Source organism: Leucoraja erinacea, chromosome 22 (assembly GCF_028641065.1).
Source record: "Leucoraja erinacea ecotype New England chromosome 22, Leri_hhj_1, whole genome shotgun sequence".
Lineage (NCBI taxonomy): Eukaryota > Metazoa > Chordata > Chondrichthyes > Rajiformes > Rajidae > Leucoraja > Leucoraja erinaceus.
The window spans coordinates 18800737-18821600 of NC_073398.1; positions in this window are offsets into that span (position 1 = coordinate 18800737).

Consider the following 20864-nt stretch of genomic DNA (forward strand, 5'->3'; position numbering starts at 1 on the left):
AATTTAAAAAGAGTATTAAAAGAGTATACCAGTGATAAGTTGTCTGAGGACTTTACGTAAGTAAATGTGACTTTATGTAAGTAAACCAAACTGCAAGTAACACTATATAGCATGAAATTGAAAATGCAGGAAATGTTAGGCAGGAAATAATGGGTGCGGAAAACAAAATTGCATTGGCATTTCAGACTGATGGCCTTCCATCAATTCTGATTAAATATCATCAACCTGAAACATTAACTCTACTTCTGACTCCACAAATGCTGAGTGTTTTTGATAGTTTCTATTTTTCTTCAAATTTTATTCATGCGCAGTATTTTGCTTTTGAACAATTTGTGGCATCACACAGCAAACAACCAAAAGCACTGGATTTTCTTATTCAAAATGGGAGGCTAAAAATACTTGCCCATACAATGGAGGAGCGAACAGGAGGGACTGTAGATGCTAGTTTACAAAAAAAGTCATAAAGTAACAGAGTAACTCAACAGGTCAGGCAGCGTCTTTGAAGAAGTGTCCCGACCCGAAACGTCACCTATTCCTGTCCTTCAGGGATTTTCCTGACCCCCTGAGTGACTCCCAGCACTTTGTGTCTTTTTTTTTGCTCATACATGAGTTATATTTCTTCTCAAGTTAATTCTATCAGATCATTGTCAATATTTGATCACTTTCGATACCCATTAAAAATATCTAAAACCGCTCTTTAGGACCATAGTTTCACTTGGCTGATTTTGATGTCACTGCCTTCTGAAATGTTAAAGCACAGCTTACAGCGCCTTCTGTCATCTTCACAATACAGCGGTCGGTGCAGGATCGACCCCTTAGAATGCAAAACCACAGCCAGATAGTAACCTTATCAACTGAGAAACAAAGAGAGATTAAAGACAAGGCCTCTCCTATAAATTACTTTTTTTTATCAGAGCTCAGCAGTATTTCAATTGATCTAGATTTGTGCATTTGTCACATTTCTCGACCACAGGAAATCAATGCTGGAAGAGCTATTGCACTCGTGCCAAACAGTCTTTGATCAACAAAGTTGATGTATTTCAGACGGACTCCAGTGTTCAGTCTCTGCTAACAAGGTTTTTTTGAAGTCCAGTGAATTAGCTCCCCTTTTTTAGGCCATGTATTTACTTATCAGGAATAACCTGTGAAATTATGTTGGATGTAACATTGTGATTTAAATCTCCACAGAAGATTGACTGATTACAAGATTTCACAGTCAAGATGTGGGTGTTGCACAAAGTATCTGCCTTCTATATATATCTGATGTTGTCAAAGGCACCAGAGACTGAGTTTGCCATGCAATTATGCAATTATTTATTTATTCTTATACACCATTTTCCTGCCTTTAATGTATTTGGAAATATCATTGAATTTCAGCATGAAAATTATTATGATGATTAAATGTGTAGTGTAATTATGAAAAGCAGCATTAATTTTGTTTTTCTTTGTTCATCTCCATCACAACAAAGAATTACCAGGAGGACAACCAGGAAAACAACAAGTACTCAACCCTCGTGCCCCTTACTTTAAACCCATACTCTCTAATATTAGACATTTCTCATACACAACAAAGTTTCTCACTGTCGACCTCTGCCTCTCCTATCAATGCCTTGCTCATACCATCTCTGAGCCAGGGAAATGTATTAACATCACAGAAGCAAAACCCCATTGAATGGGTTTGTAATTATGCAGCAATATAACTTACCATGGTTTAACTAATAATACATGCTTGCATTCAGCAATTTCACTCTACACAAGGGAAGCCTGGTGGCAAATTGGCACTTTCTTAACTAACAATGGCAAAAAGGAGCCAGCAACTCATCACAATTCACAAGGTATTTCCGCCTTGCCAAAAGTATATGTATGGGCGGGGAGAGGGGTGTGTGGGCAAGGGGTGTGTGAGAAAGGGGTGTGTGTGGGCAGGGGGAGGGTTATGAGTGGTGTGTGGAAGGGAGGGGTGTGTGGAGGGGGGGGGTGTGTGGGGGGGGGGGGTTGGGGTGTGGGAGGTGGGGGGAATGAGTGTGTGGGGGGGCAGGGGGGGAGAGAGAGCTCGGAGAAAAGATGAGGAAGAGCCATGGGGGGAGAGTACGGTATTATGGGGGAGGGGGCAGGATCCAGCAAAGGGGACCAGAGTGGAAGGGGTTGGGGATGTGATGGGGACTCACAGCGGTCGCTGGTCGCTTCGCTGGTCGTTCTCCTCCGCACGGCTTTGGACTCAATCAGCACGGCTTGTGGACTCAGACCTGCCTCCAGGGCTTTATTCTCCTTGCCCCGCCCGGTGATTAGCAGCAGGTGCCGGAAGGGGCGTTACCTTCATGGTGACTGACAGGCGAGAAGACCAGTCTGCTGATCTCACAATCTTTTAAACCTTCATAACTTTTGTAATCTTCCACCCATCGGGACAAAACTTGGTGCGCTTGGAGCAGAGGACAAGAGTGAGTGGAGAAAATATCCCAGCGATATAGGGTACCGTTTTTGCACACATTAAAATAAAACACAAACCAGAAGAGGACAAGATGAGAGTTTTAGTAATAGCATCGGTTTTGACAGGTATGGAAATGAGTAGGACATGGAAGGATATGGAATAAATGCAGCCAATTTGGCTTTGTACAGACAGGCATGATGGTTGGCAGAGATATGGAGGGCTATAAAGCATGTATCTCTACTGAAAACTACATAAAGACAATTTTAAATGCTCTCTAATAACATGCTAATAATATTGTATTTCAAATCTGTTACATTTTTTTTTCCAAACATTGTATCGAATATAAGTATTTATTGCCAACAATGAACTGTAAATATTTATCTGAAACCCATTGAATGAACCACATCTTTTTGATGTAAAGTTGGATTCACTTTGTGCTGGTGCATCTCTATTGTAGTACATTTTCAATGTCTCTGATGTAGTCATTGACTTACATTGACATTATAGATTTAATACAGAAGGATGAGGTGCAATTTCAAACTGTGTGCAGTTTATTAATATTGATTGCTACCCGGGCAAATAACATGAGCTCTGTATCATCGTTTGTACTAAAGAGCAACAATGGAATTTAAGTACCTAAGAAGAAAAAGGAAGGAATAGGTCATATGGCTGCTGAAGTGTGCTTTGCCATTCAGTAAGATCAGTACTGATTGACCAAATCAAATCTACTTTCTCACCCAATACCCATATCTCTTTATTATCTCAGTCATTAAAGCTATTATTTCTATCCTTTATGTCCAATTGTTGAGCATTCACTGAATGATTTAAAAATATATATATATTTTAGTAAAGAAAGTACACTTCGTTTCAACCCAAAATGTCCAACCTCTTATGCCATTCATTTGAAACTTTCCAGCTAGGGGCAATAATTCTTGATTAGATCGCCTATTCCTTACCTCCAGTCTGCTAGGCTATTCCAAATCAATCTCTGCTCAAAATCCCCTTTACCCAGAAATGATGTTTGAGCATCTAGCCTCTGGGCGAGGAAAAATCCAATAAATCACAACTCTTTTACTCCCGCAATTACACTTTATTTAAATCGAAAAATCCCAACCCCTCACCCTGAGATTATATCCTTAGTTTGAAACACTCCAGCATGGGACAACAATTATTTTTTTTAAATCTAGTCCACTGCCTACAATCCCAAAGAATGTAAGCTTTGTGCAATTAGTTGATCTTATTAATGTTGCATGTATTAAGGTACAGTGCCTTTGTTTGCATGCTATCCTGTGAAAGAAAAAAACTGTACGCGATTACAATCAAGTTGTCCACAGTGTACAGGTAAAGGATAAAGGGTACAACATTTACTGCAAGATTAAAGGTAGTCCAAAGGTCTCCAATGAGGTAGATGAAGGTTGATGGCAGGTGATGCAGTTGGCATATGGAGCTTGTTCTGTTACTTTGATGCTCACTTCTCATAACACTTTGTCCTTGACCTCCTGCACTTTGTGCAAGACTGAATAACGACAGTTTATCATCTGATAAAGTGACATTATATGCCTCCTTTTACCATCTAATATTATCCATAGTCCACATAGTTGGACATAGATTAATTGCTTGGTCTGTGGAGTTTTATTTCCAAAAGAAATGCAAATTCATTGAGAATCCTGAGATAGTCATTTACATGTTTACAAGTGTTTATCGGCTGGTAAATAACTCAAATTAATTTCCTAATTAATTTTAACCAACTCTTCATACCAATATAATTAGCAGTATTTAAGACTTCAGCTTTCAACTGTATTATATTATTCTTGATATATTATTGGTATCAGTGATCATATTCTGTTCAAATTCATTGCCCTTTGCACAACTCTTTGTCAGTGAGGAGACCAATGTGATTTAGTCTCTTCTGTTCCGCTCAGATTAGACATCGCTTCTGTTCAAATAACTGCACCTGGATATGTGATTGTAAGTGTCTTTGAAGGTAGACACAAATCTACTTAGTTTTGATACATTTATTAGAAGAATGGGTGGCATGGTGGCACAGTGACAGAATTGTGGCCTTACAGCGCCAAAGACCCAGGTTCAATCCTGAGTATGTGTGCTGTCTGTATAGAGTTTGTAAGTTCACCCCGCGATCTGCATGGGTTTTCTCCAGGAGCTCCAGTTTCCTCCCACACTCCAAAGACGTACAGGTTTGTCTGCAAATTGGCTTTGGTAAAATTGTAAATTGTCCCTAGTGTGCATAAATAGCGTTAATATGCGGAGATCGCTGGTTGGTGCGGACTCGATGGACCAAAGGTCCTGTTTCCACACTGTATTTCTAAACTAAACTAAACTAAAGTGTAAAGAACATCCCATTATATTTTCCCCATATAAACAAAAATAAGATGCAAGCTATTAATGACAATATTGAGAAATTATGTATTAAAGCTGAAGTGGGAGGATCATTCCAAATGGAAAGGACAATCCGATTGTCATTTATATCTAACTAGACTAAGTGGGACCTGTTGGGTCCCATTGCCACACGGGAGGCCTGGTCCCCCAACGCATTATTCCACCACTCGCCCATAGCCCCAAATTGCGCAGGCACAGCTAACAGGTTCCCGTTGTGATGCCCCTGATCCCCCTGATCCCCCCCTCCTCCCCTCACCACCCCCAATTCGGCTGCTTGCCCTCCCCCCCACGTGATCACTCACTCCATCCCCCCTCAACCCTCCCCATCCATTCTTAGTGGCTCTCCAGTGGCGCAGCCATTCCCGCCCATTGGGTTCCCATTGTCAAGAGTCAAGAGAGTTTTATTGTCATATATATCTACCGGCAACAGAACTATGAAATTCTTACTTGCTACAGCACAACAGAATATATAATCATAATAAATAATATAACAAAAACTCAGAAAAAAAAGAACAAACAATAACCGCAATAATAATAATAAGTCTATTGTAGTTCAGAGCTTATGAGGTTGTAGTCTTTAATAGCCTGACGGCTGTAGGGAAGAAGCTGTTCCTGAACATGGACATTACAGTGCTCAGGCTTCTGTACCTTCTTCCCGATGACAGTGGTGAGATGAGTGTGTGGCCAGGATGATGTGGGTCTTTGATGATGTTGACTGCCTTTTTGAGGCAGCGACTACGATAAATCCCTTCGATGGTGGGGAGGTCAGAGCCGATGATGGCCTGGGCAGTGTTTACAACTTTTTGCAGCCTTTTCTGCTCCTGGACGTTCAAGTTGCCGAACCAGGCTATGATACAACCAGTTAGTATGCATTCTATTGTGCATCTGTAGAAGTTCAAGAGAATTCTCTTTGATATACCAAATTCCTTAATCTTCTCAGAAAGTAAAGGCACTGATGCGCTTTCTTTATGATTGTATCAGTGTGCTGGGTCCAGGAAAGATCGTTGGAAATATGCCAGCCCAGGAATTTGAAGTTTTTGACTCTCTCCACCATCGTGCCAAACAGGATTGTGGGTCCTCAACCTTACTCTTCCAAAGTCCACAATCAGTTCTTTGGTTTTGCTGATATAGAGAAAACCCACGCGCTCACAGGTAGAACGTACAATCTCCGTACAGCATCCATAGTCGGGATCGAACCCGGGTCTACTGCCGCTGCGCCACTGCCACCGTGCTGCCCTTGTGTGTGATTGAAAGTTGAAAGCATGGGAACAAGCCCTTTGGCCCACCAAGGTCACACTGGATATTGATGCACTGATGATGTATGGTCCATTTTAGCATGGGTTTTCTCCGAGATCTTCGGTTTACAATACAATACAATTGATTTGTGTCATTTGGTTTCTGCAGTCATACACACAAGAAAAAAAACCAAGACACAACACAATTTACACAAACACCCATCACAGTGAATCTCCTCCTCACTGTGATGGAAGGCAAAGTCTTATCTCTCCCCTGCACTCCTCATTCTCCTCCCGATGTCAGAGTCAAAGCCCCCGGCGGGCGATGGTAAGTGTCCCATGGCCATTAAAGCCGCGCCGGGTGGTGCAAGGCCACGCTCCGGGTCTTGGTGTCGGAGCCCCCGGCGTGCGCTAGCAAGTCCCACGGCCGTTAAAGCCGCGCCGGGCGATGTAAGGCCCTGTTCAAGGTACTTTTCAACCCCACAACTCGGGCGGGAAAAGTCATCATTGTGGAAGCCCCGAAAAGCGGTCTCCCAGCAGGGACCCGCGGACTCCCGGTGTCACCGTCCACCAGACCTGCGGTAGGAGCCTCCGAATCTCCAGGGTCATGTCGCAGCCGCGCGCCACCACAGCTCCTCACGCTCCGAACTCGGCCAGCTCCGCGATGGTGGGTAAGTCCGCAGCTCTGCGACTGGAGCCCAAGGTCATTCCGGTTGGAGGCCGCTCCATGGTGCTAGGCCCCAACGACAACGGAGACCCGACAGGGAAAAGGTTGGGTTTTCCATGCAGGGGAAAGATTTTAAAAGTTTCCCTCACCCCCCGCCCCCCACACACATACCCAGTTTAAAAAAAACACTTTAAACTACATTCAAACATTCAAACGCGACAAAAAAATGTAAAAAACGACAGACGGACTGCAGAGGCCGCTGCGACGCGAGTCGCGCCGCACACCTTTCCTCCTATATTCCAAAGATGTACAGGTTTGTAGGTTGTTTGGCTTGGTTTAAATATAAATTGTCCCTAGTGTGTGTGTAGGATAGTGTTAGTGTGCCGGGATTGCTGGCCGGTGCGGACTCGATGGGCCGTGGGGTGTGTTTCTGCTCTGTATCTCCAAAATTAACTAAACTAAACTAATCGCTCAATCAATCAATCAATCAATCAATCAATCAATCAATCAATCAATCGCACAATCACTCAATGACACAATCAATCAAAGCAAGTTAATGATCTAAGCACAATTAATGTTACAGCATACCAGAAGCGAAATGTGCAACTAAGCTATTTTTCTGATCTATGACTTGGCTGGAACAATCTTTGAACCTGCAGAAATACTAGAAAATGATGAGGTGATATTTAGCATCAAATGAAGTAGCCTAATTATTACTGGGAAGGATAGTGCATCCCCACCATATCCCAATAGACAATAGATGCAGGAGTAGGCCATTTGGCCCTTCGAGCCAGCACCGCCATTCTATGTGATCATGGCTGATCATCGCCAATCAGTACCCCGTTCCTGCCTTCTCCCCATATCCCCTGACTCCTATAGAGAGCCAAGAGAGAGCCCTATCTAGCTCTCTCTTGGAAGCATCCAGAGAACCTGCCCCCACCACCCTCTGAGGCAGAGAATTCCACAGACTCACCACTCACGGTTAGAAAAAGTGTTTCCTCGTCTCCGTTCTAAGAAAAAGTGTTTCCTCGTCTCCGTTAATCCCAGATGAAGTTATGTGTACGGTGACTCAAATAACCCCATTTGACTTTTAAATAAGTGGCCATTTGACAGTCAAGGACTCATGAATCAGCACTTTCAGCAAGATTGATAGCTGTAGATTTTTGGACTCTTGTTTAGTTTAGTTTAGATATATAGCACAGAAACAGGCCCTTCGGCCCACAGAGTCCATGCCGACTAATGATTCCCGCACATTAACACTATCCTACACACACTAGGAACAATTTACACTTATGCCAAGCCAATTAACCTACGAACACGCGTGTCTTTGGAATGTGGGAGGAAACCGAAGATCTCGGAGAAAACCCACACGGTCTCAGGGAGAACGTACAAACTCCATACATACGTAGTCGGGATCGAATTCGGGTCTCCGGTGCTGCCTCTGCACCACCATGCCATGATGAAAGGTTGGCCTGATGGGGAAAGGCCAAGGGGTGGAAGAAATTGGCTAAATCGTACCGATCTAGTATGAGATACTGTATCAACACAATTTGCTTCAGTTAAGCAAATGATTAAATTCTATTCATCTACACGGCTCTATGCAAGTAGAGTTTTTGATATTTACAGAGCATGTTCATCAATTTCTGCAAGTATTTCTTCCTTAGCATACATTGGTGACAGGAATATTTCCTGCAGGGTAGAAAAGTCATTTTGTTCTGTTTAAATTTGCGCAAAATTATGTGCCACAATTTGTTATTGTTAGCGAAGTCCATTGGGAGCTAATTACGCAGGATTCACCAGTACACCACTAATTAGTTTAACTTGTTAAAGGACAAAGTCATGCTACACTTGCATTGCTTTTCTAGTCACAAAGTTGTTTGGGGGGGTTTTTTGAAGGTTCCGTAAGCTTGGGTCACAGCTTTTTTGCAAAAGATGTTTTAATGAGACAACCTTCCAGTTACAATGACTTATAAATACACATGAAATCGTTCGGAAGAACGAGAAGCCTTCTGTCAAATCTATGCTTGCATAGAGTCAGAACTCCATTCTGAGCCAGAGTCAAGAGGACTGGATAATTCTTTCAAGCAAGTCTGGTGGCCACAATGCTGTAAGTAATTGAGATTGATTTTATGCATATAATTTGTTTGTAACGATCCACTACTCACTGCTTTGTTCCAAATAAATTATTGTGCCATCATTGAGGAAGGTTGGTGTAGTAATGGAGTAATGAACATCCATTGGGTCATAGAAAGGAGCACCAAAGCTCTTTGGTAGTGGCCCTACTGCAAGCTTTGTAGTGTGTATGGATGTCCATTACCTAACTTCACTGGGTCTGTGTGTCTGGGAGTCCAACTAGGTTTGAAGGTCAATGGAAAAAGAAGGCCAATTGCAGGGTCCTGATTGATTTTATAGGGGGTGACTGTGGAGACCAGTTGGCGATCAGTACAGGGAGGGGTAGAGTGTAATCACGGAGCAAAGGAAGGGTTGGGAGTTTTTCAGGGCTGGGGTTGGGGATTTCAGAAAGCCAGGTCACTCAGGCGCACTGGTGTTGAAGACTGGGGAGTTGAGGACAACAATGAGGTGGCGTTCAGGCGGAGCGTTAGGAATTGGGGAGTTAGGGCACTGTGGATCAACATCCTGGGATGATCGGGAATGGAAGGTAGGCTTCAGGACTGAGGAATTTCAACCTATTTAGGGGGCTGGGCTGATAGAAGGATCAGGGACTCACTTGGCCATGGAGGAGGAGAGGTTAGGCAAATGTCAGAGACATTAAGGGTTCAGAGGCAAAGGAGGGTTGATCCGAATGGGGAAATGTGTATGTGGAAAAGAATGGGACAACTGTTTGAAATAGCTGAATTAACACTATTCGTGTCAACTTCATTGGTTTCTACAAAGCAGCAGAGATATATGGGTAAAAATTGATTGATATACATTTCTTCTTCAAGGAATGACTGAATGGTTTTGTTCAAGAAACAAGTGTACATTTGCTGATCCCTTGGTTACCGTTCCATAATTTACAAGGTTCAACCTTCTATTACCTAAAGAAATATACTCACTCTTGTCATTTTAAGTGTGAAACTCCTCTTAAAACATCACAATAAAGGACCAAGCACAGATCATTAAACGATGGAACTGCATACTGTTGGCTATCTTAAATGACCAAAAGAAGGCCCTTCAGTCTATCATATCTGTACTAGCACATTGGTAAATTGTTCTGAAACTAATACCACTATTTCCTCATGGTCTTCTGTTGTCTTTCCTAAATATGAACCACTCCCTTTAAAAAATGTGTTGGGTTCCAATTGACAATTCCTATTGACATTGTATTCCATTGTTCTATCAGCACATGGCATAATCTCTAGTTTCCCTGTCCTACCCATTCCATTGAGAATAGTTTAGAATATACATCCCTACAACCTGCATATATAACCACAGTGAAACAGTCAGACGCTCCTCCTCCCTGCTCCCACGCCAATAAATTTGCCTACCAGTGTTTGACCCAGGGTCAACAGTATTGGGTGATTGTAAGATGCCCGGCAACTGTCTCAACACATATCTTTGATGAGGCATCTTGGTTGGCATGAATGATTTAGGCCAAAGGGCATATTTCCATACAGTACAACTCCATGATATCCACTTCTGCAAGGCAGGAATTTTCAAAATCTACTCCAGTTTCTGAAACCTTCAAAAAGTTAATTGCAGTTAATTGTGACAGCACCCCCTCTGTCAGATGCCGCTCTGATCCCTATCACAGGCCGACAGGCCAGGAGAGGTCAATCACCAATATCATTGGTGACAGCTGGGTCCAACTAGCTGACAGCGGATTGGTCCACCTGAACCTCGTCAGCCTACTCTTTATAAAAGAAGATAGACTTAACGGTGGAGTAACTCAGCAGGACAGGCATCCTCCCTGGATATAACGAATGGGTGATGTTTTGAGTTGCGACCCTCCTTATAAAACCCAGGCATTCCAGCCAGATGGGAGGAGAGAGAAGAAACAGAAGAGAAAGAGAGGAAGAATGGAGAAAGGGAGAGAGAAAGAGAGAGAAAGAAATAAAGTAGAGCTCCTCCTCGCTAGCTGTGTTCCCCTGTCACAGGTTCAAGGAAGACTGAGCCTCTGGGAGAAACCCGAGACTGCCAGTTCCACCATGTGGTCAAGACTGGGCTGCCGGGAAGAAGCCCTGGATAACCAGGGGCTCTACTGAGGCCAAGATTAAGTGGCCATTGTAAGCCTGAGACTGCCAGTGCCCCTTCCTGCCCAGAGACAATGACAGACTGCGCCCATACAGTCAAGACTCTGCTCTACCTCAGATATAATGTAACACCCTTCTGTTTCCCTCACCGGAACTGCGGGGACTTGTATGTATGTTAAACATGGGCATGTGGACCACACGAGGAACATCCAATGCATTTGAGTAAGCCGTGTGTCATAAGTTCTAGGAACAGAATTAGGCCATTTGGTTCATCAAGTCAACTGTCATTCAATTATGGCTGATCCATCTTTCCTTCTTAACCCCATTCTCCTGCCTTCACCTCATAACCCCTGACACCCTTTCTAATCAATTATTCTTGACTGGGAACAATAGCCAAGGAGCTAAGACTTTCCCTACACTGTCATGTGGCTTGTCACCCACTGAAGCACTGGAGAGAATGCATCCAAGAACATGTTTCTTTCTTCTTGGCAGTACAGGCTGCTGGCCTAGCCTGGACATCATGAGTAAAGTCCATGGTACCCCTGTGAAAGGCAGTATTCATTTATTTTCTTCATACATCAAGATTACTGGACTCTTCTCAAGAGCAAAAACATTCTTGCTGGAATGTTCTTGCCTTTGGCCTTGATTTATCGTCATACCATTAGCCTTTTCAAAGAGGAAGCAGCAGCTCTGTACAAGTCAATACACACACTCTGAGAAATTGCAAAGACCCAGGTGTCTCTGCTGGCATTCCGTGAGGAGTTCTATAGGATCTCTGATGAATTTAGGGTCACCAGATATACTAATCTCTATGTTAAGAAGCATAAAGGAAACTACACACCTGGGGAAAAAACGGAAACAATATCTTGGCGACATCATCAACTAATGCTTTTTTAATCTGGAATTGAATTTTAAAGCATTTCATTGAAATATTAAGGAAAGCACTTGTTTTATGCAACACATTAATGTGGCATCTAAGTGTCTCATTGGGAGTTAGTGTCACTTCTCAGTTTCAGTGCTAAGTTGTCATTTCTTACAGCAAGCTATCACCATGCTTCTCTTTACCATAGGGATTCAACTCCAACAATCTCAGTTCTCAGAGGAACATTGACCACAATGGTCTTGCTTCGTGCAGATATTCATCACACCGCTGCTGGCACTTGAGTTTCACACAGCAATTTAAAACGATGCTCCTTACTTCTCCCAGTAATTTGTCACAGTGTTCTCATTTACCATGACATTTCCTGGGATGCTCTCAGTTTTTAATACCTTCCTGACACTTGTTGCAGAAACTTGCTTCAACATATTTTTATTCTCCTGATAAATTATTGCAATCGCCATTCAGTCCCGGCAGTGTTTCTTTCTCTTGCTTTGGCTTTTAATCGTCATTATTTAGAAGATTCAGATTTCTCACGGTGTTTCTCCATTGCCACGATTCCCAATGAAGCTTTGATTTCCCGCAGTTATCCTGTTTCCACTTCTCCAATAATTACTTTATGGCATCACTTCTCACAATTTTCTGCAAAACCTGTGTTATGATACTGAAATAATAATAGATTTGCTTCTTCTGAGCCTGTGTGTGTTTACTAAATATCAGGGCAGGGTGGATAGTTGGGCAGGGGTGAGTACCAGAGTACTGAGGGTAGAGATGATTTTGGGACTATTTCCACTTTACACAGGAATTGCATTAACTTAATAGAACATGATAACATTTATTGCAATGTCTAAGAAAGGCAGGTGTTTCAAAGAAGAAATATATCCAATATTAAGCAAAATTCAAAAGTAAGCAATGCACTGGTAGTTGACGTTTAGTATAGTCAAATGTTAAAAATCAGCAGCATATGAAAAATCTGGTGTCCATACCTTCCATAAAATAACACACAATTGTTTTTTTTTAATTGGCTGTAAACGGATGCTTGTTCTCTGCTGTATGTGCTAACTGCATTGTCTTAATGCATGCATGTTGAATTCACTTCTGAAATGCTTTGACTTCATGGTGTGTTTAACATATACCGTTGGATAAACGTTATCCAAATTACATTCAGTAGATACATAGCTCAGTGCAAAACCAAGGTAAAGCAGCAATCAACAGAAGCAATGACAAACTATGGATAAACGAGATAGTTTCTCCTTCCCACGCCCATTCCGCAACACCTTTACAGCTGAGCTTACTTCTTACAGGAATCTTGCTAAATTATTTTGTCACATTCGGTTGTCAGCATCTATCAGATAGATATGTAGAAATAATTAGTTTCTCACTTATCCTCTCCTTTTTCCACGAGCAATTCATGATTTTTTTTTGCAAGCTTTCACTTAGGATTTTATTGTGTTTTATCTTATTTTACTGCAACCCCCTATCTACGTATTACGGCAGTACTGCACAGGAGCTGGCCCTGCAGACTCCAATGTTTGTTCCAAACATGATGCTAAATTAATCTAATCTCTTCTGACTGCACATGATTCACATTATTGCTGTTGAGGGAGTGCAGCATAGGTTCACTAGGTTAATTCCTGGGTTGGCAGGTTCACTTTGTGGAAGTTGGGACATCACTATCTCTTACTGTAATTGTGGCATCACAGCAAACACATTGTATATTACTCCATTGTGGGTGCAACATCAATTGACTTTTCAATGCAGCAAAGTTGCGCACATTGACTAACCAATTTTTCTTGAACACTAAGTCAGCCAAAGGTCACTTTATTGCAGAATGGGGTTGAATGATGTGCATGCACCGTGAATTTCTCCATCTACATTGCTATCCAAAGGTGTAGTGCTTGGGGTCTTGCTGCTGCTAGATGTGCAGTTCCTCATGTGGGGAATAGGAGAGATGATTTTCATGCAGACTTTGGATACACATCCCATTCAATAACCCTCATTCTCCCATGTCAGATTTTTTAAAGGGCTCAGCCACTCATCAGCACATGACATTACATTGCAAAATCCAACACTTGGAAAAAAAAAGTTGCAAATAAAAATGACCCAAATTGGTTGTCTGGTAGCAGTGAAGCAGGTTACAACAGAACCTAAAGCAAAGATTCACAAGGATGGTGTCTGGATTGGAACCCTTCAAAGGCTGGGAGGGATTTTACCTGGAAAGAAGGAGATTGAGGGGTGACATTGTAGATGTTTATGAAATTATGAGGATCGTAGATAAGGACAATAGTTACAGTCTTTCCCCAGAGTAGGAGAAACAAAACTAGATGGCATAAGTTCAAAGTGAGAGCAAAAATATTCAAGTGGTTCTGAGTGGCAAGTTTTATACACAGAAGACGGTAGGTATATGGAAAAAGCTTCCAGAGGTAGTGGTAGAGGCTGGTACAATTACAACATTTAATATACATTTGGACAGGGACATGGATCAGAAAGGTTTAGAGGGATATGAAACACATACAGGTACTTTGGTTGGCACGGACAAGTTGGGCTGAAGTGCCTGTTTCTGAACTCTTTCACTCTCTGATTCTATGACAGAGAAGTCAGCAGCAGCAGCAGTTACAACTTTTGTTTCGTATAAAAAACCTAAATCCTCTACTGACCAATGTCTCATTGAGAGTGTCAAACATTAACTGATATATATTCATTTCTGAAAAAGGATCAGTTTGAAGTGGGACTAGGTGCAGGGCCCATATCATCTGCTACCAAAGAGCTAAATGAAGCTTGAAAACCTGTTTCATGGCAATTACTACTTTTGCACTTATTACTGGTGAAGACCATTTGCTCCCCTGAGGAATTGGCCAGATTTTCTGGGGCATCTTAAAGTGAAGGAGATTGGATTTCTGCCACTTTTTTGTATGCATTTGCAATCTGGAAATAGCCATTTAACATTGGCAATGTGAACAGTAGCAGAGAGTAACTGCATGAGGAAGACAGGTTTAAAGTGAAGGGGAAAACATTTAATAGAAATCTGAGGAGTAAAATGTTTTCACGAAGGGTGGTAGGTGTATGGAACATGCTGCCAGAGGAGGTAGTTGAGGCTGGGATTATCGCAACATTTAAGAAACAGTTAGATAGGCATGTGGATTAGACAGGTTTGGAGGAATATGGACCAAATGCAAGGTAGGTGGGACTAGTGTAGCTGGGATATGTTGGCCGGTGTGAGCATTTTCGGCCAAAGGGCCTGTTTCCACATTGTATCATTCTGTGACTGCAAATTAACATCAACTGGAAGCTTGTAGAAAACTTCTCAAATGATTGCAAAGTGTCTGAAAGAAATGAATACCCATAAACATTGCAATAGAAAATGAGGATGAAGTAATTAAAAATAACCTTGTTTTGCTATGATGACTGAAGAAGATCAGTTAAACCATTTTTTACCCAAGTGTCAATATGTCCAAAAATTGAATCAAAATCAAACAGCAGATGTATGCTGAAGATGAAGATTAAATTCCCTTACCTGAAATTGATCCAGGGAAGCCTTCATGAAATAGGTTTCCATTGACAATATAAATGACAATTGCCCATTGCATTAAGAAAAATACACTGCAGAGAAGTATATAAACCAAGAACAAGGAATGTCCTTATCAATTATGTTGGTTAACCTGTTAATATTGGGACTGCCTGATGCAATTTGTTGATTTTATTGTTAAAAATGAAATCTTGTTCAAATGTGTCTTTTTTTTCTTTTAAAGAGGCAGTTTTCTCAACTTTTAATCCATGATCTAAGATTAAAACAATTCAAGGTCTGAAAGCTTCCCCGAGTTTATTGCACTTGGAATCTCTGATGTCTCTTCCCGTTTGATGTTAACTAAACTTAATTACACAGTCTATGATTGCTTCCAGCCTCCTTCCGCTATTAATCTTCACCATTCCCAGCACCTAAACCTATCCCCGAGTTCTCTTGCTGTGCTTTGTTCTCTCCCTTGCTCAGACTCAGTCTGACAGCTGCAGTTCCTACTGTGGTTCATCCTCTGAGAATTGCCCTAATTGCTTCCCTCTATTCCTGTCCCAATACAGAGTCTGACATGTTCGAGCTCAAAACTTGCTCTGCCAACAATCTAGTCGGCCTGATGCTGCAGGACATTCCTAGTCTGTTATTAATAAGCTCCTTCTTCAGGTTTAATGAAAAAGTTTCACGTTTTTATAAGAGGAGGACCTACTAGTTTTTTTTTGTCCAAAGTCTCTTAATTAACCTAATTACAAAATATATTATAATTTATTCATACATGCTTCCTTTGAGCAGAATGTTTCTAAAGTTAGTAAGGATTGCTCAAAAGGTTCTTGAACTTTTATTTTTAATTGATCTTATTTGTATGAATATGAAAATATGCAATATGGTTTCTTATGCATTTTCCCTTTTTGCAAAAAAAAATTTTTGCATTTGTACAGTTGTGCTTGTGACCTCCACATGTGACAGAATTCATTTCAGCTGTTTAAATACTTCTTGAGCAATATCAGTGCTGTCTCATGAAAAAAGCAGGTCAACTTGCAGCAGATAACCTTTGGTCAATATGTGGTGGAAGGATGTTATTCTGGCTGGAGATCTGCCATGCAGGGATCTGTGCTGAGACCTCTGTTGTTTGTGATATATACATATTGTGCTGCCTGACACCCTGAGTTACTCCAGCACATTGTGTCTGAAGAAGGGACTCAACCCAAAATGACACAGCTACATTTGAAGCTGTGACAAATATACATTGTATATCCGGAATCATAATCATACTTTATTAGCCAAGTATGTTTTGCAACATGTGGAATTTGATTTGCCATAGTCATACCAATAAAAAAAATAAAAAATCAAACAAAATACATTTTAATATAAACATGCATCACAGGGACTCCTTCACATTCCTCACTGTGATGAAAAGCGAAAAAAATTCAATCTCTTCCCTTCTTGTTCTCCTGCGGTCAGGGGCCTCGAGCCTTCCGTTGATGGGATGATCTTGGCTCCCGTAGCCGGTGGCGGGCCTCCATATCGGGATAATCAAGCTCCTGCATCGGGGGGGGGGGGGGGCACGGAAATTTCAGCTCCTCCGCGCCAGGCGGTGGGCTTGTCGAAACTTTCTGCGACTGGAGCTTCCCGACATCGGTCTTTACCCGAGACTGCACGCTCCTCGATGTTGAAATCCGCAAGCCCAGGCAAGGGATCGCAGGCTCTGATGGTAAGCACACGTTCCCGCGGTGGAGCTCAATCAGTCCCGAGCAAGGCCACCATGATAGAAAGATTAAACAAGGACTTACCGTTTGAAGTTTGTTCTTTATTTTATGAGAAGTTGAAGTGAGAGACTATGTGAAGAACCCACCAGCCCGCATGCACGTCAATCTTCAAAGCAACTGTCTGAAACCACAGACCACTTGCACCAAATTAAAATATAGAAAGATTAATGACGCTTGACTTATCAAATGACCTTTATGAGATTCAGGGTTGGGAGTGGAGGGCACGTAGTCTCTCACTCCAACTTCTCATAAAATAAAGATCAAACTTCAAACGGAAAGTTCTCATTTAATCTTTCTATTTTATATCGAATGCCGCATGGATGAGACTACGTGAAGCCTTTGAAGCCCTGTGGTTTCATGCAGTAAACCAATCTGTATGTGGAAACACTAAACAGATAAACCATAAATGGGAGAAAAGACATAGGCCATTAACAACATGATGCTAACTTTACATGCGTACATAGCCCTTAATTGGACCACAGTCCCAATTGCCTTTGGGTTAGACAATAGCTCATGCAACACTGTTCAGAATTCTATCTGCAACTGGCCAGACATGTTCAACGAAAATTTTATAACTTCTGAAAGTGCGCTTATCTGAGCCTCCTGCTGTTGCAAAAAGTGACCAAAGGGGAATATCCATTCTATTAGCTGCTGATGATCCAGTCTAGAGTGAGACGCAAAATGATTTGTATTCACTCCTGCTTTCAGCTGCTTACACTTGATCCATCTTGAAATAGTCTGCACCAACAATCTCTTGGGAAACTATTATATAACTATGAAGAAACTTTTCCTTCATCTCATAGGTTCTTAGTAACCTCAGTGTACCTTTTTACATAATAAACATCCCAAATCTCCGATCTGGCGGGTATGCTGTCAACTCCAACAATGCCTGTTTTGCTTTATGAGTTCATTCACATAAAATGCTACCCTCTTGTCAAATATGACTGAGAGATCCAGATGGAGATTGTGTAAAGACTGTGCTCTTCGTGCTGAAATCAGTGTCATAAGCATGGCTATCATAAGTGTAACTGCTCCCACGTTTGGGATACAGCTGGTGATAATCTGCATAAAAATTAATACTGATTACACATTCCAAACTACTTTGTAGCTAGGCTTTAGAGTGCTTATATAAAAGACACCTTCCATAACCTTAGTCAACAGTGGGTGAAAACAAATCATTTATTGTCTTACTTAGTACTAGATACAACGACAAAGCAGTACGAGCAGTGTTAATTGTTCTATAACATAGTCGCTTCTCTTAAACCCAAACTGAAAGAAAACCACAAACCTCTGCTACTTCTGTTTAAAAGTAGCTCGCATGTGTCTCTTCACAAAACTTTCCATACAACCATGCAGTGATAGATGCATGAGAAATAGGTTGTGTCTCGTGTCTTCGAGCAAATATAGGAGCTTTTTTCAGCGGACATATTTACAATGGAAGTCATGGTTGAGTAGGCCAATTTGGCATTACTATAATTCATGTTGCCTCATCTTGAATTATCTTAGGAGGCATCTACTGATAAATACCCTGAGTCTTATCTGTGTGTAGGGTGCGAGACATATCTGCAGAGTTTATGACAAAACCTAAATAAGTAATAGATAATGCCGGCTCCAGTATGGATTTTCTTGGATGAATAACAAACCCTAGATATTCTAGGAGTGCCTTGGTTGCTGAAACAGCTAACTCTGTGACACCTGATCTCTTCCCTACAATAAGCATGTCCTCTATAAACTTCATGACAAAATGTCCTTTAGATCTGAGTAGGACAACATTGACTTTAGAATCTTTGTAAATAGCCTAGGGCTGAAGTCAACCCCTTACATAGAGCATAACATTTCCAGAACTGGCCTTGCCAGATAAACCTCAGATATACCCTGTGACTCTCGAGTATTGATATGGAAAAGTATGCATCTTCTAGATCGATTGAAGCCCTAAAGCAATCCTCCGTAATCAGCTATTTTGCTGAATGAAAATTATCCATCTTAAAATGGTTATACCACGCAAATGTTCAGACTAGCCAAATCTTAGAATGATTTGGCATCCTCCACTTTTCTTCAACCGTGAGAAGATATTAGAAATATACCCATCTTGTTCATGGACAGCCTGCTCATCCTTATGTGAAATGTCTCTGCTTCAACTTGGATAGCCATAGTTTCCTCTTTAGACCGTATGTACAGAAATCTTGGCTTCTCTTGCCGCGGAGGAAATGAATCAGCCAGAAACTGAATCCTATAACCATTTATGATTTGTAAAATGGAAAGATCGGAGGTTATATGTCCCCACCTGTTATTGAACCGTCTCAACCTATCTCCGACTTGAATATCGTCAGCACATCTCATGCGACTGATGGAATATTATTCGCATACCTCAACGGCCTCCACCTCATTTTCATGGACCAGCAAAGCTGTCCATGACGAGACAGACGGTGGCTGTAGATGTGATTAAGGCAGTTTATAAGAAAGCACTTGCTATAAAAACCACCAAGGCTGCCAATAAAATAATAGACAAGGGGTGATTATCACCCCCTGCCACAAAGATCCAGCAACCCCTGAGACTGACACCACCAAAAATAGCCTTAGGCGGATAATCAATAGAGTCAACTGACCCTAGACTTTGCTCTGTCCCCTTGGCTCGGGCATCGTGGCCAGCTGGGGAACAAAACTGAGTATGTCGAGTGCATTGCCTCCATGGTGAGCGCTAACACCTGCGAATAAAAAGCCCTCTGGCTTGGTTTTAATTGTGTAGTCCTGGTGCTCCAACCAGCCTCAGTGTAGTGGTATCTGCCACTCATTTGGTAGGCATGATATGAATGCAGGTAAACGGGAGTCTAACCCACAAAAGGTGTCTTTACCACACCCAATGCAGCCTTGAATTTCTCTTGCAAGTCTTTTACTTGTGAGCCCAAGTCTTCTCCAAAGAGATACTTGCAGACTGCACATACTAGCCTTGTACAAAATTAGCATATATTGGGTTGATCTCAGGCCTATACCATCCTAACACAATTTGAGTTTCGACTTTGCATTACACAAAAGTGTTAAGGCGTCTACTGCAATTCAGACAGCTGTTCCCTCCACTGACCTTGCAAATGCCGTAATCCCTCTTTGAGAATTCTCTGAACTCGCTGGAGTTTAAAGCCTTGTGACTTTGTTTTACCCTTTAGATAGCCCCAAATGGTGGCATTAACCTACAGACCTCCAATGTCTGGCAGAAATCAGGACTAGCATTCTTTCCAGCAGTGTCCTGCATGAACTTCTCAATCAACTGATAAGAAGTCAAGTAACCAATGCTTGTGTTTACTTGTGTTTAAGAAGGAACTGCAGATGCTGGAGAATCGAACACAAAAAAGCTGGAGAAACTCAGCGGGTGCAGCAGCATCTATGGAGCGAAGGAAATTTCCTTCGCTCCATAGATGCTGCTGCACCCGCTGAGTTTCTCCAGCTTTTTTGTGTAACCAATGCTACTTGCCAGTTCTTCCTCTAACGGTTCTCCTATCCCCAAAGGGATGGTAAATTTAGTCACAAGTGCCAGCAGATCCTTATAAGACTTGAGTTGAAGCATATCATCCACTTGATGTGGGAATCCGAGTTCACTGTCAACTACCTCATAGTCAGAGTCTGCACGAATAATCCTCAAAATACCCCTCCTCAGAGTGGGAGATATCATAATGCAACCCTGAAACAGGTATAGCTGCCGCAGACCTCTGACTGGAACTACCTGTCTCGGTCGCCAGTGTACGCAACACATTCCCTTCGACCAGCCTCCCAATCAGGCCTACAGATGATATCCTCAATGGGT